Source organism: Choloepus didactylus, chromosome 7, assembly GCF_015220235.1.
Source record: "Choloepus didactylus isolate mChoDid1 chromosome 7, mChoDid1.pri, whole genome shotgun sequence".
Classification (NCBI taxonomy): domain Eukaryota; kingdom Metazoa; phylum Chordata; class Mammalia; order Pilosa; family Megalonychidae; genus Choloepus; species Choloepus didactylus.
Window position 1 is genome coordinate 104,741,209 of NC_051313.1, and position 27,907 is coordinate 104,769,115.

The 27,907-nt window shown below is 41.0% G+C and overlaps 1 protein-coding gene across 1 annotated transcript in view; it reads left to right on the plus strand.

The window, feature by feature from the left end:
* Positions 1-10,463: 10,463 nt before the first annotated feature.
* The window catches only part of ADGRF5 (adhesion G protein-coupled receptor F5), a 96,193-nt gene continuing 78,749 nt past the window's right edge, over positions 10,464-27,907 (plus strand). The window contains exon 1 of the mRNA XM_037842619.1: positions 10,464-10,682. The gene's annotated coding sequence lies outside the window, so the exon portion shown is untranslated. The remainder of the gene's footprint in view (positions 10,683-27,907) is intronic.

Consider the following 27,907-nt stretch of genomic DNA (forward strand, 5'->3'; position numbering starts at 1 on the left):
ATGTCTAGACTTAAATATGCAAATTATTAGTATTTTTAGATTAAAATGTATATATTTAATTTAAAAATATTTAAATTATTTGCTTGTTTGGATTGTGAGATGGCTTGGGGCCAGGATGTATCTTAATCATCTCTCTATCCCTAGTGTTGGGTGCAAAACCTGACACAGAGTATGGAATAGAACATTTGAATCTTTGGTGGTAGTGGTAGCAGATTTTCTCTCTATGGTAGCTGGGGATGATTAGGAAAAAGCCACATTAAATGAAGAAGATTTTTTTGATTCTCTGAGGGGAATAAAGGACATGTTTTACAAATTCCAGTTGTTTTGAGGAATTAATAGCAGGGAAAATTACTGTGTCCGTGAGAAGTGACAGCTTATCGAGGCAGCAGAATGGAAGTTATCCCCTGGGAATGAACTCAAACATTAGCTTTCAGATCATTTCAGCAATGATAAACCAGAGGAAATGGCTTCAATTGAGTGCTGCCCACGCCTGGCATGGGTTTCAGTCCAGGGAGACCTCAAGGGCAGTTGATTCTCCCTACATCACTCATTCCACAATACAAGGGGGTGGGTGGGTGGAAACTCACACATCATTTCCAAAGACATTCAGTATTTACAGAATATATTTAGAAATCTAGGCCCAAGAAAAGAGGCAGGACATTCCGGAAATACTACAGACCTCTCAAGATCTTGCCAAATCTTGCTTCTCTCCACTTTTCTATCTCTCAGCTTTTGTTCATCTGCAGCTATGAAAAGGAGTCTTCTAGTTTTATGCAATCTTTGATAGAAAGCAGTCTCTCCTTCTCCTCATCAGTCCTAAGTGCCCACTGTCCTCATGCCCTTTATCATCCTCTCTTTTATTAATTTATTTATTCAACAAATATTTGGCATGAAGAGGGGAAAGATGGTTAAGATGCAGTAAAGATGCTTAAAATATATAAAAAAAGGTAAGAAATTCATATACCAGGAAGATAAGATAGATATACTTAGGCCAGGAAGAAAAATAAAATACTGCCATTCAAATTGATAACATTACTTCAGGACTTTGCTTTTTAAAGGGGGTAGCATAAAGTTGGCTGTTTATTTCAGAAGATATCCCAACTGAGTCATTTTGGAGATGTAAGCTGAAACTCTCTGGGCATTTGGATGGGTGAGTACAAAACAAGAAGATGGTCAAATTGCTGTGCAAAACAGGAAGATGGTCAATTTGTACTGCATCATAAAGTGAGAGGAATTAAGAATTTGCACAGAAGTGAAGAGATGGAGTCCAGAGAGGAAAGAACAAGGGAGCTATCAGGAGGCTCTGGAAAGGAAGAGAGGCCCATGCATCATGATGCAGATGGAGGCTTGAGGAGAACATTGGCCAGAAAATAACTCTGTGTTTTGTTGACAGAGGGCAATTTAGGACAACTATGTCCAGTGATCAATGTAAGTTGTTTTCTAGGCTGTGATGCAAACATCCTTTTCTGACACTTGGTAAGTCTGTTCTAGCCAACAGCCTTATGCCGAGGAAACAGAGTACTTGGTTCAACAGCAAAAACCAAGAGAGAAGGCTACAAGGTGTGCCATTTACTGCTGGCTCTAGTGAGGATGGCTCAGAAAAGTGCAAGTGTGCCCCATTTCCCCTTCTTTGAGGATCCCAGAACTATGGAGTATGGAAGGCTGGGCTTTGGTAAATTTTCTGTAATACTTGGAATGGGAACTCCAGCCATTCTTTTTCTATATTAAAAGAAAGACTGGAAGCATCCCAGAGGTTGGTTTGTTGGGAGAATTAAAAAAGTTAATCCATGTCAAGGACTTGGCAATATAGTAAACACTCAATGAGTGTTAGGTATTATTATTTTTATTATTATTAGGACATCTGGGTTAAGAAAACATAAATAGATGCAATATAAGACAGGCAAGGTCTAACAAAGTGATACAGACAAAACGCGCTATAGAATTTTAGCGATGGGAGAGATTATTTCTGGCACCATTTTTCAGATAAGATTTTGTGGAAAAGCTGGACTTCCCGATAGAAATGTCGACCTGACCCTTTTGAGACTGACGGACATCTTCAGCTGGAAGCCCAGCTCCTAACATGAGGTTAAAGGGCATAGCTTCGGAGGGAGGGAAGAAGATTCATTTTGACTGGGGTTAAGGTTAAGTAAACAAGAGCAGAGAATATTAAGCTGGAAAGGTAAGATGGGCATAGACTGGGACAGTTTTGAATGACAATCCAAGGAGTAAAGCCACTAAATAGGCAGTATGTGTGTGCAGCACAGGTTTCACAGAAGATTTCCAAGGAGGGACTATCAAATCATAGCAGTGTTTTTCAGAGATTAATCTGGCAGAAGGAATTGTTAGATTGTCGGGGGGAGGGTGTTCATGGGAGGAAGAACTAAGGATAATTTTTCAGTAATTCAAGCATAGGATGATGGTGGTGGATATGTAAAGAGAGAGAAGAGAAAGAGCTGTCAGCATAAGAATCAGCATGACCTGGAAACGGACTTGATGTGCGACTGGGGAAAAGCTGATTATCCCAACCCAGATTTGAACCTAGGGACTAGAAGACTCTTTGTACCAAGAACAGGACAAGGGGTGTCAGATACTTTGGGAAACTCCCCCAGTCACAGGAGTGAAGAAGAAAATTCAGACAGGAGGGAGAAAATGGGAAATCAGATGGTAGATACTCTTGGTAGTGCAGACTCAAGGCAGATAAGAGTTTCAAGAAATTATTGATTAATATATTAAAATCTTCAAGAAAGAGTTAAGAATGATGGGGCCAAGAAAAGCCCCCGGTTAACCAAAGTCATTGTTGACTTTAAAGAGACTTAGGGAGAGAAGCAGATTACAAGGGCTTAAAGAAAGGAGGCAGAGGCTGAATGAGTATCAATTGTTTTTTCTTTGTTTGTTTTGAGAAATTTGGAGGCAAATGGAAGGAAAAAAGATTGGATGATAAACCAAAGGTGGGCAGAGTTAAACTAAGTTTTGTTACCATCCAAATCTAAGCAATATGACCATGCTTTCAGGAACAGGGATTGAGTAAGTAAAAAGGGGAGATGAATATGCTAGAAGACCGTAGTTATGAAGGAGATGTAAGAAGGTTAGCTCAAGGGCACAAATAGGTTACTAAGCCCTAGAAAGCCTTGCCAACAGCTATGAGGACCCAGTTGTGGTTCTTGGTGGGAAAACTTCTTCAGTTACCTTTTGTGACTATCCCCATCAGTGGCAAGGATAGCAGAGAAGATGGATTGGTAGGTACTCCAGAGCCAGAAGTTACCAGTGACACAGTGTAATGTCAAGGAAAAAAAAAAGATATAACGAACAGTTAGCCAGGAGAGTATTGAAATTGCTATCCATGGTGTCTGTATTTGTTAGGCAGGGAAGAGTAGTCTGAAGTAGTTGGAAGAGTGAGAAAGGAGGTGTAGGAGGACTGAGGCTCTCTATCAAGGCAAGATCTAGTGGAAAAGAGGGAGGAGAGGTAAAAGTAAAAGGATGTAACCCCACCCTCTCAAAATCAAACTGCATCTTCTATTTTGAACCTGGAGCAGTTCTAGGTGATGACACTGTGGCAACATGTGGCGATTTGCTAAAGTGGGGTGAAAGTCAATGGCATTGAGGAGCACAAAGAAGTGAGACAGAGTATCTTGGAAAAGTTATCAGTAAGGAGGCAGAAGTCACAGAGAAAGATGGCCGAGTGAAGAATGAATGCGTGAGCCAGGTGCCAGTCTTCAAAGAGCTGTGAGCAAGGGGTGATGGGTGCCTTTGAGAGGAAGGGAGGGGTGGTGGGGGGGGTGGTAGTGGTGGTGTTGGTAGGAGAATTTGTTCCTAGGGTGGCAGGTGTGCATAACAAGGATGGAGTAACTGTGTAGATAGAAAGGAATCTGGAGTCGGGGTCTCCTGAGCAGAGGGGAGGCCTTTCACCCATCCTAGTGCTGAGCATGCTGCTGGGGCAGCAGAAATGCCTCAGGGAGATGCAATCCAGGTTGCAGAGACCCGGGAAGATCTGCAGTACCAGGGACCTTTGACATCATCACAGTAATGTTTCCAGGGTGGTGAGGTGATTTAAAAGGTCCTCGGTCTCATCTTCAAAAAAACAATCTCTCTTTCTGTTTATTGACTTTTCTGCCTGAGATGTAGAATGGCAAAGCTGAGAGTGAGGATAAGAAAAGGACCATCACTTATTTAATAGGAAAGTCAGAGATTAGAGAAATTTAGGACATTTCCCCCGAAGTCACAGCTTCCTCTTCTACCCCTTTAACTAAAATAAATGGATAGATAGATAGATAGATAGATAGATAGATAGATAGATAGATAGATGATAGAAAGATAAATATTTCTTCTTTTCATTGCATCCTCAGTCCTTGTTGGTTTATTGCTAAAACTCTACCACCCAAACCAACCCAGGAACCAGAAAAAAAAGAATTTGTATGCAGATGCAGAATGCCTGAGCAACTATTTAACTGTTAAAGTATTAAAAACAAATTCCTCTTTACATTACCAAAACACAATAATTTCTTCTTCAGACTTCCAAAGATACATACATTGTTAAAGCAAGTAGTCTTTTGGAAGTTTTCACAGATATTCACTGAGGTTTGAAACATTCTCCTGGGAACTATCCTGAAGGGTGCAGTGGAGGAGGAAGATGCAGAGCTGTGGATAAATGCAGGGACCAGCCCCAGTGCAAAACACCTAGAAAATAAACAAAATGCTGCTCCTCAAGGGGAGGCTGATGACACCAGGTTTTATTTCATGTGGAAGAAGTGAGCAAATCTGAGATAAAGTTTCATCAAGGATTGAAGATAATTGTGGTCTTCCCTAGAGTCCTTGCTCTAATAATTTTTTTCTATCATGGGCGTGGGGGGGGAGGTGAGAGGGGTACATGTTTAATGTATGACTCAGCATGTCTCTATTTTTTTAAAAATGATACTTTAGTGACTTTTTTTCAAGAAGACAAACTACAAAGGGGAAAAAAAAAACTATTACATGCCATCCAGAATTAACGTATTACTACTTTGTATTAATGTTTCTTTTTCTTTTTCTTTCTTTCTTTCTTTTTTTTTTTTTTTTTTTTGGTAGTAATATTAAAGATGTAGAATAAACTTCACAAATTCTTTTATCTCCTGTTTGGTCCCATTCCATATCTTCTCTCTCCAGGGACAACCACTGTGTTTTAGGTTTGTGTTTTAGTTTCCTAGGCTGCTTAAGCAAATATCATGAAATTCTTTGGCTTACCCAATGGGAATTTATTCACTCATGGTTTTGAGGCCAGGAAAATGTCCAAATCAAGGCATCATCAAGACAATGGTTTCTTCCTGAAGACTAGCATTCTGGGACTGGCTGCCAGTGATCCTTGGCTCCCCTGTCACATGACAAGGCACATGGAGACGTCTGTTGGTCTCTCCCTTCTCTTTTGGGTTTCGTTTATTTCAGCTTCTTGCTTCTGTGACTTTCTCTCCCTCTGTCTGAAATTCATTCTCTTATAAAGGACTCCAATAAAAGGATTAAGGCCCATCCTAATTGAGGTGGGTCACACCTTAACCGAAGTAGCCTCATCAAAAAGTCTTACTTAGAATGGGTTCACACACACAGGAATGGATTAAATTAAGAACATGTTTTTCTGGGGTGCATACAGCTTCAAACCACCACAGTATGTATCCTTTAAGTTCATGCTTTTCAATTTTTTCTTAACCAAATATTTACCCACAAACAAATTGCACTGTGAATATTTTTCTTTATGTATCATCATGTGAGTATTTTTCTGCATCTGGCTTTTTCTATGCATTTGCCACTGGCTTTTCTTCACTTTGTTGTCCTGATATATTCATGATGATACTTAATAGATCTAGTTCATTTTTAAAATCCATTGCTCTGCTCATGCATATGTGTGCTTTTTTTTCTGATTCTAGCAATTATAAACAGTGTTGCAATTGAGCATTCTTTTATTTTCTCTTCATTTGCATGGATAAGACTTTCTCTAGAATTTATACAGTGACTAGAAGCAGAATTTTGAACTATCCTGGATACTGCCAAATTGCTCCCCAAAGTGATTTACCCAATTACACTCAACACTGGATGAGAGTTCCTAATTATCCAAATAGTTGGTACTTTTTAGTAACTAATCAATTAATTTTTACTAACACCTTTATTTTCAAGGGAAGCAAATCATGCTAAACTGGTCAATTGCCTTAATGAAGATGAACATTTCTTTTTTCCCTGAGAATAAACTCTCTGAGGTTTCACATGCATGTTCTTTCTGTGGCAGGTTTGATATTATGCTATATACTTTTCTTTTTCATGTCTCAATGAAATAACAGAAGTTGAAGAGTTCCAGGTTTTAAGTCTTTAGTAGTCCCCTCAGCACTTCAAGTCTAATGATGAAGGCAATATTAGTAGTTGGCAAAGAGAAAAGCAGCAAATAGAACAAGACTAGCCTCACACTTACATGCATGTGCAAACAAAACTGGCCACAAATCCCCCTTTCTCCTGGCTACTTAGAGCTCTTGCACAGACAGCCACATGATTGTGGTAACATCTCTGAGCACCTAGCACATCACATTTGTTCTATAACTTGCCATGATCTTTCACACTTCTCATGATCACTGCCAAAGTCAGGAATCATTCTTTTTAGGAAAACATCAGAACTTTCCCACTGAACTGTTAGGCATGTCAGCTCCTCCACTCAAAATAATGGAATTAATGGCAAATTCATTTCAAAAGTAAAACAAAACAAAACAACAACAACTAAAAGAACCTGTTTATCTGGCATTAAGAGCTTTAGGGAACAAATAGGACTGATTGACAAGATCATTCCTTAAGAATAACTTATTTTATGTCTCTGATATATGTTTTTAATGTATTGAAAATCACAGAAGTTAAAAATACAACTAAGTTAAAAATAAAACTAAAGGGAAACCAAGCCACAAAATGTATTGATATTTTCTGGTCTATTCTTGGCAAAGTGTCATTGTCCTCCTGTTAAAGGGTTTGCTATAGCTGATTGATAGTAGGACATTATCTTCAGAGTTGCCTAAGTGGATGGAATTCCTGAAAACACTGTGTTAAAGAGCTATTGAAAACCTTTTTATCAAGGTATTCTCACATCCAAGGTACTGATTTCAATGGGCTCAGACCTAGGCCACTTTTGCCGTATCTGGCAAACCCCATGTGTGTCCAGTTATTGTTTGAACTTTGCCTACACTTCTGCCATAACTGAAATTCTGTACCCTCCTAAGAGTTCAGCAGAGGCGGTTTCGCCATTTACTTTGTTCATCAGCATGTTTACTTTACATATTCAGGAGACATAAAACTAAACAAGATGTTTAAAAAATTGAGCTCCACCCCTTCTAATTCCTGACACAACTTACCGTGATTACTATATTTCATTTACTTCATGTTAAAAGATAATTTTCAAAATGATGAAATTATGACTTTCACACAAATATAAAATGAACACATGTCAAAGATTATGTGTAACTCATTAATTAATGAGGGGAACAATAAGATGTTGAAACTAATTCAAAGGAAAATCTCAAGAGCAGATGTATTTATATAGATAATCAGAAATGTTGAAATGTATTTGCCAATAGATGTAAATTGGTGAATATCCTTTATAGCACTAAAATGTAATGTTTGATATTATGCTATATACTGCAGAGTAATCATTTCTGCAGGGTGGAAATTAGGTGTATCTCTACAGGAAAAAATTATTTTTATTTCCATAGACAAGAATCATTTGTGTTACTATCAGTTTCTACATTGTTCAGAATTGTAAAATTGTCAATCAAAAATAATCAAAGGTGTACACCCCTACAGAATGAGCTCACCCCAAAGAGTCTACACTAAAAACCCCTTTCAAAAGACCCATTAAAATAACACCCAGTAATCTGTTCCCATTTTAAATTCTTTCGCTATTTTTCCTGACACTTCCATTTTCAATGAAAGTAATATCCATTAGTTAGGAATAAAATTGAGACTCCAGGAAGAAAATTCTAACTTCTGGTTTAATAGGTCATATATATGCATATATAAATTACAATTAACTGTACAAAACTAGATATTGGGAATCCTGCATATTTCAATTATCTTTACAGGTTTTAGATTATGGGTCTATATTACTCCAATCAAGCAGCCTTGGCAAGACTTCTCAACAGATACAGCTCTTATAAACATGCAAAGTGACCTCTTGAATTGGAGGAATTATGGAAAGTAACCATAGTACATGCTCAGAATTTCCTATTTCAATATCGTCATGGAAGGGGTCAAAACCATGAAATGAGAAATGAATATGTGGCTTTTAAAAGACAGCAAAACTCCATGCAAAACACAGAAGTTAACTCTGTTATAACAACAGCACCGTGGTTTGTTTTTGTTTTTGTTTTTGTTTTTTTAAAAAAAGCACAGCTTTTTGACTTTTAGAAAACACAAGGTCAGTTCCTCAGGGAGCACAGGAAAGATAGCCTGCCCTTGTCTGCTCCTTCTGGAACACAACACTGGCTGTTGATAGTGGTTTACCTCCTGCCATCCCGACCCCTCTGTTTTCTGACCTTTGCCTGATCCTTGTCTTTCGCCCCACCCGGCCCCGTCTTAAGCCATCCTCCCTTTCTTCCTCCCCAAGTCCTCCCTCCTCCTCTCCTCTTTCCTCTCCACCCCCACTGGGCATCTCCTTCTTTCTCTCTCTCTCTCTCTCTCTCCTCTCACCTCCAACTTCTCATTTTCCTTCACCCTTACCAACTTCTTTGGCGCATGTCTAAGGCTTCATTTTCTGAACAGCGCTCACAGCCTACTCATAACATAGTCTCTGTGAGAACAGGGACCAACAGCACATGGCACACACCACATCTTAATAAGTATTAAGCACTGCAATAGTGCTGTGAGGTTGCTCCACTCTGCCTGCTGGAGTTTCAACTGTAAAGCCATAAGGATGATCTTTTATTTTCCTTTGAGTCATACATTTTCCTTTTCTCAAAAAAAGTGATGACTGTATTTAATGATGCACCTCCTACTAACATTAAACCAATACAAACCAGACCCTTATAAACCTTACAGAGTTTATAGCCCAGCAAGAGAGAGAAGGACAAGTGGACAGACTTTCACCCCTTCGAGTTAGGGTGTTATGAGAGAGGTAAGCATGGTTTGCTAAGGAGGAACACAAAAGGAGCCTAGAAATCAGAAAAATGCTCTCTGGAAGGTATGAGGTTTGAAGGATTGGCAACTGAGGGGACAGAATTCTTGGTATAGTGATTCCTGTGAGTGGAGAGATGGAGAGAAGGGAATGAGAAGGAGAGAGAAGGTGGAGGTGGGCTTTGAGGCAAGAGAGGAGAGGTTAGCCAGCGCCAGATCCTGAAGGGACTGTAGGTCATGTTAGCATGTTTGGCTTTTATCTTTAGGTTATTGAAGCATTTTAAGTGTGGGAATAATATCCTAAAGGTTGTACTTTAGAGAGATTGGTCTGGCTGTTGGGAGGAGAATGGATTGGGGGTGAGCCAAAGGGTCAGCAAAGAGACCACTGGTGTGATTCTGCTGCACGATTAGTAGTCTGTGCCCGCTCACGCCCGTGACCCAGCCTCTCCTCCCCTTGTACCCACTTCTGAGTGCACTGCTGTTCAAGCGCTGTCACCCCACAGAACAAAATGGAGATAGTCTGGGCCTTTTGAGGACTGAGCTTGTTAAAATTAAAGCACCCCATAATTCCATCCCTCTTCCTCAATCCCTTCCAGCAAGGGCTGGCTTTGTGGGTGTGTGACCTGGGCAGTTGCACAGTGCCCCATGCTTAGAAAGGCCCCATGCTTGGTTTAATGCTCTTCCTTCACTGCTTGGAAACTCTTAATAATTTTTGAACATGGAACCGCACATTTTCATTTTGCACTGTGTCCCACAAATGATACAGCTGATCCCACTCCTAGCAATCTATGGATGACGGTAGCACTCAGAAAATTCCTTCAACTCCAGGGCAAATGGCCTGAGAACTTTAGTTTTTCCAAGACTAGAAAGAGAAGGTCATCAGCTTTCCCAAAGGAAAAACAGAGGGGGTCTTTTCCTGGGCTAGAGAACAGATGCTTCTGGGGCCTTCTCTGACCTGCCTCTTGCTGGCTGCCTGCTAACATGACATCTGGACTGTGGCCAGAATATAGTTAAGTTCAGTGCAAGAGGATGAGGACATTCTTGACTTTTGCAGAGTCAAACACTTCGAGAAACTTCCGGAAAAAAGTACTTGGTAAAAGGTAAAGCTAGCTGGCCCATCAGCACCTGCCTGTTGCCTGGCTCCTTCTGGTTTTCATGGTTCTTGGTATGTTTGTTCTCATCCTTCCAGTGGCCAAAGGACAAGTTTAAATTTCTTGTTTCCTCTAGGGAGCCTGGAGAGAGGCATCAGCACCAAATACAGGAAATCATGTGGAGAGGATCTCACATTTATTACAGTTCCCATATCACATCCCTTCCCCCAGCCTCCGCCCCCACCTCCAGCCACACAGTGTTGCCCAGCTTTTTCCCGCAGCAGAGAACAGAAGGAAGTTCACCTCCGCTCCTAAGATCCAGGAGCCTCTGTCAGCCAGAGGAGCCGAAGCCTGATCTAGCGAAAAACCTCCCCTGATTGTACGATTGAATGGGAGGCAGTTAAGGCTCACCTCATAGGAGGTTTTGGGGAAGATCTTCTGTACCAGAGTTAAATTTCAGGAGCCTCCAAACCAAAGAAGAGAAAGGTGGGTACCTGTATTTTTTTTTGTTTGTTTTGTCTTGTGGAACGTGAAGTCAAGCTGCTTTGAAGCAGATGTGGATGTCATATGGCTGCCTGTTTTCAACCTGTGTGTCTTGTTGAGATTTACTCATTTACTGCAAATAAACAGTGAGGAAAAGACTTTGTGGAAAAATAGTAAAAGAAATGGCACTGGGGTTTTTTTGCATCTTGTACATCTTGACATTTAAAGAATGCCAACCAGCACAATGCACAGAACATGAAGTTGATTCTCACTTTTGTAGGACAAATCTCAGTAGATGTTGGGTGCTTTTGGCCTCTGCCAAAGAGAAAAAAGTTTAGCAGCTGTCTTTTCTTTTAAGCACCACAAACACAGACCTCTACATGGAGGGTTCTGTTTGTTTTACTCCTTTCTGAGTTTTTCCTTTTCGTTAAGATGTACTAGTGTTGTTGATAGAGAATTTTCTAGCGGAAACAGACAGGAGTTTCTAATTTAGGGTACTTATGAGTTATAAGTAAAAGAACAAGCACTTTGCTTGGGGATCTGGTGGAATTCCATGTTATTTTCAAGAATTTACTACAAACAGTTGCTATTCCTATGGCTCTCTGAAATTACATACAAGCGGTGACATTGTATACCGAGTGTTATCTGAGAGGCTGATTTTTTTTACCCTCTTCTGGTAATTTACTCCCTGGGAATGGTGCCTGTCCTTAGCTGGCTGCTCCTTTTGGTCATTCTTGGAGCCCAAGACAATGTGCTGTGGTTTCAACTAAGACCCAGAGAAGGATTGAGGCTTATTCAAATAATAATATGTATTTCTCTGTTTTTTGGGGGTTTTTTTTGCCTCATATTTCTATTTTTCCTTTTTGTCCCCACAACCAGCTTTCACTTTAAGAGAAATATTTTATACCAACTTCATCAAATCTCAACAAATTTACTCCTATTTAATGAGCATTTACTATTCTTCCCTGTTTTATTTAGTTCAGATGCTTAGAATATCTTGAAACTAATCTATTTTGCCCCAGCACAGTCTCCTCTGTTCCAATCTGCCCCAAGATTCTTGGGAAAATGCAGTTCTGATAAGGCCACTCTCCTCAGTGAAGTATTTCAATTATACTCCAATGCTTGTTACTTAAAGTGTGGCCCCAGGACCAGCTGCATCAGGCCTCACTTAGGAGCTTGTTAGAGAAGCGAATTCTCAATTCCTTTCCCAGATTTACTGAACCTGCATTTTTAACCCTGTCCCCAATAATTCACATGCACGCTGAAGTTTGAAAAGCACCTACTTAGGAAGGGTGATGAGACCTTCAAGGTCTGACCCTTACCTTCCTGTCCAGCTGTACAGAATACCTTCTATTTCCCCAAAAAGTGAGCCCTCATGCCTTCCGATGTATAAGTGTGCTGTTATCCCAGCTTGGGAGACCCCCACTAATCTCCACCCAGCTCCTCATTACATTCTGATTTGCTCTCCTTCTCTTCACCTCATGCAGCCCACCTCCTACTAAGTGCCCGTCAAGACCCTGATTTTATGGTTCTTGGTCGAATACTTCTGTCATAGCACTTAGCACACTGAATGATGATTTCTCTGTTTATTTTCATCTCTGAGGAATTATTGATCTTTTATTTCTGAATCCATAGCACTTAGAGAAGTGCCTAGTGCATAGTTTGTGTTCAATCAATGTTGGCTGAATTCATGACCGAACAGATGAATGTATACATTGTTTGAAGAACCCAAAGTAACTACCAGATTGAGATCTAGAGTTAAATTTGAAGTTTTCCTGGTGGATTCTAAGGAGATTGCCAATCCCAATAACATTTTCCCACATGTCTCCTTTCTGAGATGTTGATGGATTCATCTATTCACCAAATATTTGGAGCACCTATTATATGCCAGGCCTCTTAGAATCCATTCTTGTATGTCTCTGTGAAAGCCTCTTTCATTAGGTACTTCCCTCATTCTCCACCACTTCAGCTTGGGACATACTCATTTTTCAGCAAATATATACTGAGCACCTCCCACATCCCAGGAACTGTGCTAGCACTAAGGATATGATGGTAAATGGCCCAGATGTAAGTCCTGCTTCTACGTAATTACCCATCTAGAGGACTTACTTAATAGCTTCCTCTACCCTACTTCTCCCTACAAAACCATTAAGGGAAACTTAAAGAAGCCTGGTTTCTAACAAACAATGGTGCATCCAAAAAAGGCCCTAGGATGTGTTGGACATCCTCACCTGGACTGGTGTTGATGTTGTCACAAACATTGGGACTGGCGGTTTGATGTGCTGAGCCCTCGATCATGGGACTTGCCCCTGTGAAGCTCATTACCACAAAGGAGAGTCTAAACTTGCATGTAATGGTGCCTAAGAGTCTCCCCATGAGTACCTCTTTGTTGCTCAGATGTGGCCCTCTCTCTCTCTAACTGACCCATCTTGACAGGTGAACTTGCTGCCCTCCCCCCTACGTGGGACCCGACTCCCAGGGGTGTAAATCTCCCTGGCAATGCAGAATATGACTCCCAGGGATGAATGTGGACCCGGCATCGTGGGACTGAGAGTATCTTCTTGACCAAAAGGAGGATGCAAAATGAGACGAAATAGTTTCAGTGGCTGAGAGATTTCAAATGGAGTTGAGAGGTCACTCTGGTGGACATTCTCATGCACTATATAGATAGCACCTCTTAGGTTTTAATGTATTGGAATAGCTAGAAGTAAATACCTGAAACTATCAAACCCCAACCCAGCAGTCTGAACTCCTGAAGACAATTATATAATAATGTAGATTACAAGGGGTGACAGTGTGATTGTGAAGACCTTGTGGATCACACCCTCTTTATCTAGTGTATGGATGAGTAGAAAAATGGGGATAAAAACTAAAGGACAAATAGGGTGGGATGAGGGGATGATTTAGGTGTTCTTTTTTCACTTTTATTTTTTATTCTTGTTCTGATTCTTTCTGATGTAAGGAAAATGTTCAGAGATAGATTGTGGTGATGAACGCATATCTATGTTATCATACTGTGGACAGTGGATTGTATACCATGGATGATTGTATGGGTGTGAACGTATTTAAATAAAACTGAATATAAAAAAAAAAAAAAGGCCCTAGGAGTTTAAAGGCAGAATGTCTTAGTGGAAAGAAGCTACACTGTGCTTTGGGGCTGTGAGTTTCACCTTGAACTTGAAACTCATTTGCAACATGACCTTAGGTGGGTTCACATCCTTTCTCTGAACCTTTATTTTCTCAAGTGGTGAATAAGGAAGAGAACTACAGGGAAAAGAAGCCCCTGTCTTTGTGAAATATACAGAGAGGGCAAGGCCAAGGAGCCTCTTTCATGCTACATGATTATTTGAAGGTGAATGGTTTATATTCTTGGAGTCAAATGGCAGAGATCTTAAGGGAGTGATTACATTACTATGCCCATGTGCTCAGCTGAAGACATTAATGCCGTTCTTTGGTACCTTCCAAAGAACATGGTGTGGTAATAACTGCTAGGGAGCAGTGACCCGCAGCATAGAGGAATCTCCTTGGTGTTAGTTGTTGGGTATATAGCTGGTGTGGGCAGACAAGGAGGAAAGCAGTGTTATCCTCAGGCAATCTCTGCTTTTGGAAAGTAGCCAGGAGAAGAGAAGGAAGTAGCTCTACCAAGTGGTACAGGAAAAAACTGGAAGCCTCTAGACATGCACTCACACTTAACACTGACCCTCACTGTGGCATAGCTTGCACACACACTCTCCCTTTCTGACTGCATGTGGGCTTTTCCTTTTTCCACCTAGAGATTTCTAGGTAGATTGCTGGATTTCAACTAGAATCAAACGTCAGGAGTAGGGCATAGCATCTTTTGCCCCAACCTTTGCACTTCCGTGGAGTGCGTGGACAGCTGAGAGGAAAAAAAAACTTCTTGTTTATTCTCCAGTCACAACCACTAGGCACAGGCTGAAGCAAACCCTTTAGGCACTCTCAAATAACTATTCTTTCTCTCTGAGGCTTCTTGCCTTTTTCTGCATTGTCCTCCATTTCTAAACAAGATGCCTCCTGCACCTCCTGAATTTCTTCTTGCTTCCTGTTGCTTGTGTGTTTTTTTGCCTCTGTACTTTCTACATGCTCACCTTGTCTAGGGTTGCCTTTCAGTAGCTGAAGCATTTTCTGCTGGTCATTTCCTCACCCTTCAAATTAATATTAATATCTGTTAATAAGCACCAGGTATAACAACAAAAGGGATGTTAACCTGGATGGGAGGCCTCTAGGGATCTGCCACAGCTCTCAGACAACATTGGCTCTATCTGGTTCAACATTTCTTTTTTAATCAGTAAGTCAAATGCATGCGGTGGGCTAGAAAGGGGCAGATCTGGTTTTGAAGCCTCAGTTGTGCCTTCTTAAACAAGTGGTTGTATCTTGCTGAGACTTAGTTTTGCATCTAAAAATGCAGGTATGTATCTACTATGCAAGGTTGTAGAGAAGATTAATTAGCTAGAGTGCCTAATTTGTTGTCTCAAGAAATACACCAGATTTTGAAAAAGGAGGCTGGGCAAAATAGTGAAAATGAGATTATTGTCATTTGCAGAGTACTTGAAGGAATCAGGGGGCATCTGAAATAAAAGTAAGTCTGGCAGCATGTAAGGGGTGCCTTCAAAAATCTAAAGGTTGCTCTATATGGGAAAAGAGAAGGCCAACAGAGGATGGATGAATGGGAATTATAGGGTAACAGGCTCCAGCTCAATGTGCAGAAGGATTTACCCACCATCAGAATTGTCTAAAAATGAAAGAGCTGCCTTGTGGCTTGGTAAACGCCCTGTCCCAGGCAGTGGTCCAACACCCTGGAAAACCAGAGGCTGGGGTGTTCCCAAAGGGATCCCACACTAGATGGTGTCCAGTCATTGACCCCTAAGTTCCCTTCCAGCTCAGAGCTACCAGGAGTCTCCTGATGTAAGTGCCCCGATCTAAGCCACGGAATGAAGGTCTGCAAAAAAAAAAATCATAAGGCTAAAGAGTGACCATCACAGATTTTTCACTAGCCAGCTCTACTACCTATTTGCTGCACTAATTTTAAAATATGGTCTTTGCAACAACAATAGAGTTAGGTTGGACTTCCAGGAAAAAGCAAAAAAGAAATGAGAACAATGAGGAGGGAGAAGTTCACTCCAAACTGCTCCTCTTGGGTTACTCTTTAACTAGATTATGGGTTATTTCTTGTGCTGCAAGCATATTCCTATCGGATGGACAATTGCCACATTTTGGTATTTTTTCAACCAAAGTAGAGTTAAGTAAGTAACAGCAAGACTCAGAGCTTTGTCTGCAATTTTCTGCTCTATCTATAAAATGGAAGCACTACTACATGCTTAGGTATTATTTGCCGCTTAGGAAAAAAAAAAAGCAAAATAAAGTTTTCCCATCCTCTAAATTTCTGGGGTGTGCATGTGATATTTGACTTTCGGGGAGAGAAGAGAGCTGTCTCGAGCTGTCTGCCTGCTCTGAGTCAAGTTTGTTGTGCATTGCCTTTCTCTCACCTTTTTTTTTTCCTGCTAAATGGTCAGAGCCACATAAATAATAGCTCCTCTGCCAGCTAAGGACCTGGAAACTTTTAGAAAAAGGGAGAATTTAGCTTAGGTGGCCCTGCACATATCATCAACTGCTCCAGGCTGCCCCAGGGGTTTCTGCTAACACTCTATCCTGCCTGGACTCCAAAGAACTAACTGGTTTTTGAAGAACCGGCTGGTCTTGCAGTTTGGGATCCTCACATATATCTGCAGATGCTTAGGCAGCATCTAAGCACATGCATTGCTTTCTTCAATCTTGCTTTGAAATCCTTGGGCAAAAAGCAACAAGCCTTTCAACAGACACAGGTGTTAGTGACTGCTACATTTTGTATACTTGAAACCAAGCCATGATGTATTCTATTCTCCAGGTTTACCTAGGCTTCCTTTTCTTAAAACAAAAATTTTAAAAATCCCTTTGAAATATAACCAACTGTGCAGGGCAAAATCACAGAGACCTGTGCAGACAAGCATGTTTATTTTTAGATGCACATGCGCCTGCCGGGCACAGCAAAGCAACTGTCTAATGTCCAAACTATGGCCCTGGGAATTTCCTCTAACAAGGCTGAGTTTCCGCACATTGTTACAGTACAAAGGGCAGAAGGAGGTCCGAGTGGAAGGCTCATGTCAACCCCGCCTAGAGTGAAATCTGGAACCTGTCATCCCCTTGGGCTACGCAGTCCAGAGTTCGGGGGTCAAGATGGAGGTTGTCTGCCAGCTCTGAGCAGATGCAAATGCGTGAACATGTATGGTTATTTCATCTAAAAATATCACAGAGACCAGTGATGGCATTTCAGAACCAAGGGCTGAGCTTTCTATTTATAGTGGAGGATCCAACCCTCACTCATGCGGTGAAGTGGACTCTAGTCTGAAACAGGGATGGCAGGCAAGCATCCTGGCTGGCTTAGTTTGTAATTAATAAAAGTGTTGTTGAAAGTATTACAGGAAGAAAAGACATAAACGAAACACACATGCATATAGCCCCAACTCACACCCCTGAGAGTAGTGTCACATACCTGAATCACCTCGAGCTTCGCTATTGTCTTAGGCCAGTCATCATCAATTTATTCATCTAAAAATGAATGCAATAGAGTTCCTATACTTTTTAACTTATTCAGATATTTTCAGGATAAAATAATTTACACTATTACAGATAAACTGACTCAGACTAGACTTTTGATAAAGGTTTTGCATTTTGTCCCGAATGTGCTTTGAGCTCCTTATAAGAAATTACTATAAAAAAATGTATCATCAAACCTCCAGGTTTGGTTTGGTTTGGTTTTTGGTCACTGCAGAAAAAGAAACCCAATTTGTTACATAATTGGTACACTTTACTAGCAGAGTTTCTTGTGCCTTTGTCACACCGCTCCTGGGGCAGGTAACTGCCTTCTTAGTCCAGACTAAAATGTTCAAGGTTATGTCTGGGGGCCACGATGGAAGAAGTAGCTAGCAGGTCTGCACACATAAGTACCACACATGCCCTGTGCCCAGTCTATGATCTCCATCCCAGTTACCCCACCCCCATCACAGCACAATCAAAAACCTAAGGGGGCAAGGGAGACCTGCACGTACAAACGCAGCACGAACAGAGGCAGGCTTGCTGGCTCTGCCAGCAGGTGGATATCCAGGCCCCCTCCAGGTCCGCAGATGCAGGAAAAGGCATTCTGATCTTTTGGTGAAAATGCAAGAATGTTAGTAAAAATGCCTTTATGGATTGTTTTGTTTGCAAGTGTTTATTATCAGACACTCCTCAGGGGTTCACAGGGCAGGTTGTGAATGTCCGAAGTGGGGCCTGGGAATTTCCTTCCACAAAGGCTCTGCTTCCTCTCTTTGTTGCTCCTCAAAGAACAAGTTCAAGCATTACTAGAGATCCTTACTTAACCCTTTCTCCTGTCCATAGCTCCTGTGTCCCCCACATCACTGAAAAACAGGCTTCCAGCCATCATAGGAGCAAAAAGATTTTTGGACTTGGGTTATGTGGCATGTGCAACTGTGTGCATGTTTACACATGTGTGCACACATGTGCGTTTGTTGGTGGAGAGGAGGTTGGTTATGAAACATAAAACTGATTTCAGTTTGAAAGCTTTTCATTTAATGCCATAGCATTCCCGCAATCACTGTTAGACCAGGTAAAATTTCTATTTTCTTTTCCATAATATATGTTCCAAATAAAAATGATGACCTGATTTCAGTTCCTTCTCTGTAGGGCAGGGCTCTCCCGGAATTACAGTTGTATTCCTCCTCTAGCGTTTGCTTATTGGCTAAAGCAGAGTTGAAAGATCTTTCAATAAGCCAAGAGTTATTTATCGAGCATATTCTGCATGCCTGAACTCTACTAGGCATCAAGGAAAAGCAGAAGTTCTACCTGCAGAACGATTCAGCAATTCAGGAGCATGTTATATATTTATACACACATACACACACACACATTCTCACTCATGCTCAGGAGACCACTTGGCCTTCTCAGAGGAAATTTCTCCCTTGGCCTCTCACCACCATCCCCACACAATTATCTGCATCAACATCCAGCTCCTCCTCCTCCTCTCCATAACTGAGGGAAGAGGTGGCCTTCCCTGCAGTTCAGAGCTCAGTTCTCATCCCCTCCCACCCTCCTAGTGACCTCACTATTCTCCGTTTATTGGCTCTTTTTGTTATCATTTAATTATCCTCAGGTTTTCTCATCTTAAAGCAACAGGAGAGGTGGATCTTCCCTAGACCTCACATTCCCCTCTAGCTACTCTTCTATCTTTCTTTCCCTCTCATGGCTAAACTTCTTGAAAGAATTATGTCTTTGTTTCATCCCCAGCCATTCACCCTGCAAACATTCTAAACTGTCTCCCATTTCCCTCCACCCCTACCGTCCCAGTGCCTTAGTGAATGAACACTCTTGTCAAGATTCTCTATGACCTCCATGTCTCCAAATCCATCTCACTTCATTTTCAACAGCATTTGCCACTGTAGACTACCACCTCTTCTAGCTTTGTCCCTGCCTTCTGGGACACCACAATCTCCTGGCTTTCTTCCTACTTCTTCGGCTGTTCTCAGTTTCCTTTGCAAAATCTTTCCCCTCAAGTTCCTGATGGCCATGACGTGGATCACCTTCTCTTCTCTGTCAGCACATTCTCCCTCCTGAAGTCCATTCCTCTGTCTAGCATTCTTGTTCTTTCCTTCCCTATCAAGAGAACTATTTATCCTCCAAAGTCCATTTTAAAGGACACCATATTACTCAACAGATCTGAATAGCTGATCTCTCTTGTCGGTGTCTTCACAGCACTTTATCTAAGCCTCCATTACAGTGCCTTATCTATTAGTATTCTCCATAATTGTTCACTTTTGTTTTTTCCCTAGGAAGTAGGGATGGCATCTTATTCATTTTTTTTACTCTTACCCCTTAGCATAGTACCTAGCACATTAGGTTTTCAATAAATATTTGATCAAAGAGTTAGGAATGCAAATTTTCATTTAACAAATGACAGACATTTTGGTCAACTTATCTCTGAACTGAGATAATACCTTGTACTCTTTTTTGGGATGGGTGTGTTAATAAATTTTTATTTTAACTTAACCTTTTAAATTAATCTACTCACATTTAGTCTACTCACAAAATCTGACCTCTTCTCAAAATCTAAATCACCGACACAATTCTCACTTCCTGTTTGAGTTTTCAGTCTTCGTGCAGAAGCAGAAATGAATGACAACTTGCACTTCATGCTGCATTTAAATTGCCACTGAGGGAGAATTTGTGAATGTGTCATGAATGACAGTGTATTTTTGTGCACCTGAAGTGGGGTTGCTGTGGTGGAGCAGCACTAATATTTTGTCAAGCTTCCCACTTCACTGTGGAGGATGGGGTTGCGTAAACTTTCCATGGCTGCACCTGCAGAACTTGTCTGCTCTACTTTCAAAGCCCCTAAGATAGTTTTGCCAATTGTCTGAAGGAGAATCATAGTGATCACAGGAGAATGAGCCTGAACCCTGAGTCAGTGCAAAAGCCACCCAGCGTCCTGTCTCCAAGGTGTATGTAGGGAAGAGGTGGGTCTTTGAGGATAGTGCTGGAAGTTCACCAAACTCTGGATGGCAGATGTAATGCTGCATTCTCCATTGGGCTATGAGATGAAAGTATGTAACTGCTATTTATTTTTAAAAATATTGTCTTTTTAAATTCTCTATTTTTGTAATAATGTATAAATATGATATATGAATACAGTAAAATTGTAAATGACATATAAAATACCAGAGACGTAAAGCATGTTTTGTCAAGTGTGGTCCAGAGATCACCAGTAGATTAATTCGCTGCGGTTCTGAAAGCAGATTCCCAGGCTCCAAGTAGGCCTATTGAATCAGTGTCCATGGGGGTGGGAATGGGAAGCAGAGCTACAGTATCCTAAATCATCTTATCCTAAAGAACTTTTTATCATGCGTAAGTAACAATATTTAGAAAATATCCACAATCTTGTGTTTAGGAAAGTGTTTATGCCAGTGTCTTAAGGGGTCCCTCCCTGCATTCTTCTGGGTATATATTAATGTTTTGGCAATCTAGACTCATCTTCACAAGGCTAATTTTCCTCCTGAATTTGTAACCTTTGTCTGGGCCACGTGTTTGGAAGACAATACTATAATGCTTTGCATCTTCCACACCATGAGTGTTTAACTTCTCATTTGTTTATGTCTCGGCAGCTGATCTTTGTGCACAATATAGTAAAATGGCCAGATCTGGGTTTGGGGCTCAGAGTCTGCCTCAAATTCTTCAGTTGGTTATTCCTTCAGTCTATGTAGTCTTTAAATGAGACTTGGTAAATTGCCTCCCTCTCTAAAATGGGAATAGCAGACTAGTTCATAGATTGTTGTGAGAATTAAGTGACATCACATGCAAAATGCACACAGTAGAGACCCCGTAATGGAGCTGGCTCTCAGTAAAAGATGGCAATTAATAATAACAACATCATCAACAATAACAATGACAATACACTTTGTGAGTTTGGGAAACCCGTGGATGATTTACTTCTCCTCTATCCCCATTTTAACCGGTTTCAAGGGACAATTCAGTGGTATTAATTACATTCACAGTTTTGTGCTACCATGCTGATTTACCTTACACAGCATTTAAGACAGTAGTCTGCACAAAGCAGGTGCTCAAAAACATTTGTCCAGTGAATGAATATATAGTGATTTACTGGTAAAGTGAAGAATACAATTTTTAAAATACAATATGTAATGAAACTACTAATATGACACATGACTAAAGCTTGAATCTGGGCTGCTCTTGATTAATTTTCTACAAATCATCTATTTTCCCACACACTATCAGTATGTTCTCCTTATTTTACCAGGCAATTCTGCCTATTATTTTTATGTTTAAGATTCATAACTGATGTCAATTACTAAATCCAGGGTGTTTTTTTCTATCTTTTTACTTGAGACTCACCTTAAGTCAATAGTTTCACAATGACAACTTCGAGGAACATACGGGCTTTATTTATTGCAAGGGATTATCCTTCAAAAATAAGACCTATAGTTAGAGAATTGGCTAATATTTTTTCTCTATTTACTGATTGCCCTAGCTTCATTTTTAACCTCAAAAACTAAACCACCAAATCACACCACCATACATGCACACATCCTTCTAAAGATTACCAACATAGGATTGCAGGGTACTGTAGCAATGAAAGAGAAGGAGAAAGGAGCCTCCAGAAGAAAGGGGACAGAAAAAGAGAGTGAGAGAAAGAGAGAACAAGTGAGCAAGAGAATGACTGAGAAAAAGCATAAAAGAAGAGTGCCTTATGTGAATGCTTCTAACTACAGAAGCATCTTAGAACTCTCTGGTCCTTTCTGATGTTAGCACTGAGGCCCTAATACTCACTAGGCTCTCTCTCAGCACTTAATGTGCATTGTCTCATTTAACATACCCCTAAGATAATTGAACCACTATCTGCATTTGCTGATGAGAAAACTGAGACACAGAGAGGTTAAGTAACTTGCTCAAACTCACGTTGCTAAGAAGTGGGGGAACTAGGATTCAAACCCAGGAAATGACCTTGACCTAGGCCTTGAAGGACAGTTAGTGTTAGCCAAGTGAAAATGGCCGAAGGAGGCAGTTCTAGGGAGAGGCATGGAGAATATAGAGCTTGCAGGGCCCTAAGGGGGTTCAGAGAGGCAACAGTTAGATGAGAAGAAAGAAGTGGAGAGTGGGGAAGCTGGATATGTAGTCAGAATCCCTGATAATTAAGGGTTGTAATTGAAAATAATTGTTGAGAGAAGAGAGATCCTATTGACTAACCCAGCAGTTCACCTGTTTATCAGTGTTTCTCCAAATGTATGCAGAGGTTCTCATTCAACTGGCCTAGGGTGGGGGACCAGACATCAGCAATTTTACAAGGTGAGAACCGATGTGGTGAAAATAATCATGCTGTATTCAATGTTTATTCAACTTCAGTGCACATTAAAATCACCCGCAGAGCTAAACACTGAATACTGGGTCCCACCCCTAGAATTTTAGATTCTGAAGGTCTGTGGGGGGTTCAAGAATTTGCATTTCTAACAAGTTCTCAGGTAGTGCTTATGGAGCTGGTCTGGGGACCACACTCTACTACTGATCAGAATGTCTTGAGGGTGAATCCAGGAACTTGGCCAAAATTCTTTAGTTGGTTCTTAGGCCACACAAAATTTGAAAATTTCTGGGAGGAAGAATTAGTTAATCCCTTATGTTCTTTGCTGTGATTTTCCTTAGCTATGTGTAATTGAAGAAAATCCAACCCAAATATTCCTAATATTCTTGTTCATTTAGATCTGTAAGTGGTCAAGAGGTGATGATTTCTAAGGGTCTTCTGAAATTTTAAATATCAACCTTTGGAAACTGTCTTTTGTTTGCAAAGCAGGAAGCTGCATGTTGCCCAGAGCAAGTACACTTGAGTCAAGTTTGCCCCTTTGAAGGGGTTTTAGCACATTGGCTTTTGAGCAAGTTTCTCTATGTTTTAGAAGAGTTTGCATCTGAGTCTTTATGGAATGTGCTGAGAAGGTGGAACCAGAGCTGTGTTTCTGAGGGTGGCCAATTGGCCAAGGCCAAAATGTACCCTGAGGGCTGTTATTTCTTCCTTGGCAGACAAGGAAGGAAGAGGGTGGGAAATCCAAAAGCACCGAGAACAAGGGAGAATTGAAAGGATGATGGGGAAGAAAGAATCCTGTATATTTCTTTTTTCTATTTGCTTACCAAAAAAAAAAATCTACCTTTTTTTTTTTTTTTTTTTTTTTTTTTTTATGGCATGGTCACAAACTAAATTTCTCACACAAAGATTTAGAAGAAAATGATTGATGTGAAAAGTAGCAAGTAGTGGCCAAATAAACAATCTTTAACCCAAGTCAGGGATGAATCAAAGTGAGTCCACCAGGAGCTGAAATAATTGTAAATCATAAGAAAACAAACCCATGGGAGTGTTTTATAGTCATTCCAGTAGCTGAACCTCCTCTATCTGTAGTACTGAAATGCAAACACTGTTCAGAATGCAGGAAGCATCTAGAACTCCTCATTCATCCAAAGAGGATTCAATTCCATTCATCATCTCTATTCCCTATGGAAGGGATGAGCTAATTTAATATGTTTTGACATTTGTCAACACTACACATTTTGTCACCTTTCTTTACCAGTGAAATTAATTGGTTGGCACCCCCACCATCTCATAGCCTCACAACCAAAATTCAGTCATCACTGAAAGTCACTTTTCAGTCTTGAAACAATAAGTTCAAAGGGAAGTTACTAAAAAGACTCAGATGTAAACTCTTCTAAAATGTAGAGAAACTTGCTCAGATTAACAGTAATTGGGTGAAAAGGAAATAAACAAAAAATTACTTTCCTTGAGCCCAAAAAACAAACTTTTACTGACTTGCTTTTTCCTCTCATTTGTTTAATTTTCACATAGGGATTTTAGCTGGTATATTTCAAAGTGAAAATATGATAGAAGTCCACCAAATACACCAATTTGGTTGTCTAATTTCCTTTCTTCATTATACACCTCAACAAGCTCATGGTGCAGCTAACGCCCTGCCATTTCCTGGTGCCCCTTGCACGCCTTTGTGCCCAATTCAGCTCCAACCCTAGATTCAAACTTGCTTGCACACAATCCAGGTATCTTGAATCTGGCCACACAACTGACTGTGTTAAAGCAGAATTCCCACCCTGCATATGGACAAGAACCACTAATTTTAGAGGGGGGCAATCAGTCCTTGAGATCTTTGCTTTGACATAATCAAAAACTTGGAAGATTAGAAAGGCAAGGCCACTTTTGGGGAGAAGTATGGGCTCCCTGTGAAGATTTTTATGGTAGAATCTGTGTGATGATCTCTACAACAATGGTTTCCAGAGTTTAATTTGCACAAGAGTCACCTGGGGAGCTTGCTCATAAGGAAGATTCCAGGACACCACCCTGATACTCTGGGCAAAAGTTTGTAGGCAGGACCTAGAAGTCTTGTTCCATGGATGCCCACAGCATGATTGAGCATCCTAAACATGAGAATCACTATAACCTTGTCTGAAACGCTCATCCCCAAGCACTAAGATGTTCCCTCATACATTGAGAAGAGCCAGAGCAGTAAGTGGGCTCTGAAGTATTAATGACTTAGGGGGTGGCCAACTTCAGGTGCCCTCCTCTGCCAGAACCTGTTTCCTTTCTGACAGCAACTATAAAAGTTGTTCATTCTCATTGGCTTTCTAGATACTTGACAGAGCAAAAGGATAGATAGAGGCAAGCATGCATTACCAGTCAACAGCATTTATGAAGGGCTAGAGAAATGTGGAAGGGAAGCCAATACACTCAGCTCTGGTTTTCTTCTTATGAGATGGAGCAGTGGGTCTGAGGCAGCAGCAAGCAGGGGAAGAAAGGATGGTGCTTTATAAGGCACCCAGAACACTGTCATTCTTCTAGCAAAGAATTCACCGAGCAAGCACTGGAATTTGTTCTGCAGGCTTCCCAGGGCTGAAGAGTGCACATGCTTTCCAAACACAAACAATTAAACTCGTAAACCATGTTTATTCATAAACTACACTTAATAGAAAACATTTCTGGTTATTGATAACTCCGAATATTACCTTGGAACTAAGACGGTAACTGGTGGAGGGCACTTTGTTCAGGAGGATTGAGATAAACATTTGAAGGGAGGACCTGCCATTGGCATGAACTGCTCTGGTTAATTCAGATAAGAAAAATTGCAGAACTGGTGGAAAACCCAATAGCAGAGTTCTGAGCCACTGAGGCTGGGTAGGGAAGGGATAAGGATCATAAAGGGGATTTTCAAAACCATGGAAGAAGGAGGGGCTTGACCTTCACTGCTCCCATCACCAACGTGCCCTGACCCCCACCCTCACACACACACACACACACACACACACACACACACACACACACACACACACACACACCTTCTTCTATGCCCCCTAAGCGCAGCTCAGAAAAACTATTTCCTCAACATTCCTCAAAAAAGGAGAAGCAGGGCCTGTGCACTTGTTTTCTCTCTGCCTGGAATGTTTTCCCTCGGATAGTCACACGACCCCTGCCCTCATTTCCTTTAGGTCTCTGCTCAAATGTTACCCTATAGTGAGGTTTTCCCTGCCCAGCCCATACACAATAGCTCACACACACACACACAGTTAAACCACATTCACACTCACACACCCTCCTTATTGCTCTTCATAGCATTTATGCTCTTCTGATATATAACTTATTCATTTATTTATTTTATTGTCTATATTACTGAATCAGTCAAGGACCTAGCAGAGAGAGAGGGAGCAAAAAAGACAGTCTGTGGTTAACCGAGGACATGCGAACAGTTGAATGAACAGGGTGCCGCCCCTTATGCAAAAAGGATCAAGAAGCTGGGTGGGTGTTATGAGGAACCTGGTGAAATCCGTGACTCTGGGAAAGCCTCTCTGAGACTGTTTCCTCATCTGTAAAATGGGGATGGTCGTGGTTCCTCTCTCATAGACTTGTGAGGATTGACTGGGGCCTGGAATGATGTCAACAGTGAGTAGCAGCCATTAGGATTGCTTCTTGTAAAAGGCAAGGTTTCTGATTTTGAGAAAGGTGTAGAAAACTGCTGCAGAGGCATTCATTCCACATTCTTGATTAGGGAGAGGACCAGGAAGTAGGGGGACAGCCCCTCCCCGAGACCTGCTTCACACCCCCTTCCCCCCCAACCACCACAGGTCTTCCTGCTTCCTTCCCTCAGGGTCAAGTGGAGCCCCAGCTTATTTCCCTTCTGACCCCGGGGCCAATGCCACACATTACCCTGGTTTCTTTTTCAGATGGCCCAGGGTTTTGAACTGTACTGACAAAGAAAACTGTGCAGCCCTTCCTTCCTCTAGGTTGGAGAGAGGTTTCCAGATGGAGCTGAAATCAGGAGCAGGTGGGGGGCTCGGGGGAAGGGAGAAAGGCAAGTTTAGCTTCCCTTGGAGAAGAGGGGAAATGCCTTAGTGAGTCTTGGCTTTCCCCTTCCATGGGCTCTCTCTCCACCTACATTTGCTAGTGGCTAGTCCTTCCTCCACACTCTTTGGGTCTCTGTTCCTAAAAGGACTGCACCGGGTTGAAATGGATGAGGCTGATGAAGAGACAATAGAGGGACCCTCTGTGAAATGAAGGCCCCCCCATGCTTGAAGGAAGAGCTTGGAGAGCGATTCAGGAATCTGTGGCACCCTAAGGGTAGGATGGTGGGAGGGGCCCATCAGAGTACACGCAATAAGATGGTACACTGTAGAGAGTTTAAAATCAATAATGAAACTACTGAAAATCTTATTAAAAAATTATTATTATAGTCACCATGTGCTGGCAATTCCAAACAACTTGAGTCATAAAATACTCTTCCTAAAACATCTTTTGTTGGTAAAGTTCTAAATGATTGCTGCCGTTAATGGTGACTTTTAATAATATAATGTAAGCTCTAATTAACATATTTTTATTACTTACTATCAAATAAACATTGTATTCTATGTAGAAGTTAATTCGGAAAATACTAATTATAGAGACAGCTCCAGACACAGAGGGACTCAGTTACATGCATTTGTTTCAGGAGTAAGTTCCTCAAGGTTTGGTACTGTTTGAGCTTGCTTGGGAGGATCCTTGGCCCCTGCAGTATGTCATATCTCTGCAAATGAACAGTAGAATAAAAATAAGCAATGCTAGTATGATGATGATAAAGACAACAGAACGGTAATTATATCAATTCTGTTATTCTATGTCCTCTAGGAGTTTTTATTTGTGTTTAAAGTTGAAAATACAGAATCAGTGTACAAACTGCAAGATAAAATATTTTTATTTGGTTAATACAAATTTTAGTTCATACTTAAATGTTTTACTGAATTTTTATTAATATCGTAAAAGGGAAATGTTTTATTTTTATGCTAATTGTTTCAAAATTAAGGAATGAATCAAGGAAATAAGGATTCCTACTGAACATAAGTTCTTGTATAAAGGAGGGAATGGTTAAAAAAGAGAGTTGGTCCAGGTGTCAAATATGCCGTGTACCTCCACTGTCCAGGATAGTGTGTGCTGGCTGCTGCTTTCTTCACTCCAGTTTTGCAATGGAATGGGCACAAGTGTGTGTGTTGGGGGATGGGGGGGCACGTGTTCATGTGCTCATGCATATGTGTGTATTAGTGGGTTCAGGGAACCAGTTGTGTCTCCTTAAATCACTACATGATTCCCAGGAAATTTA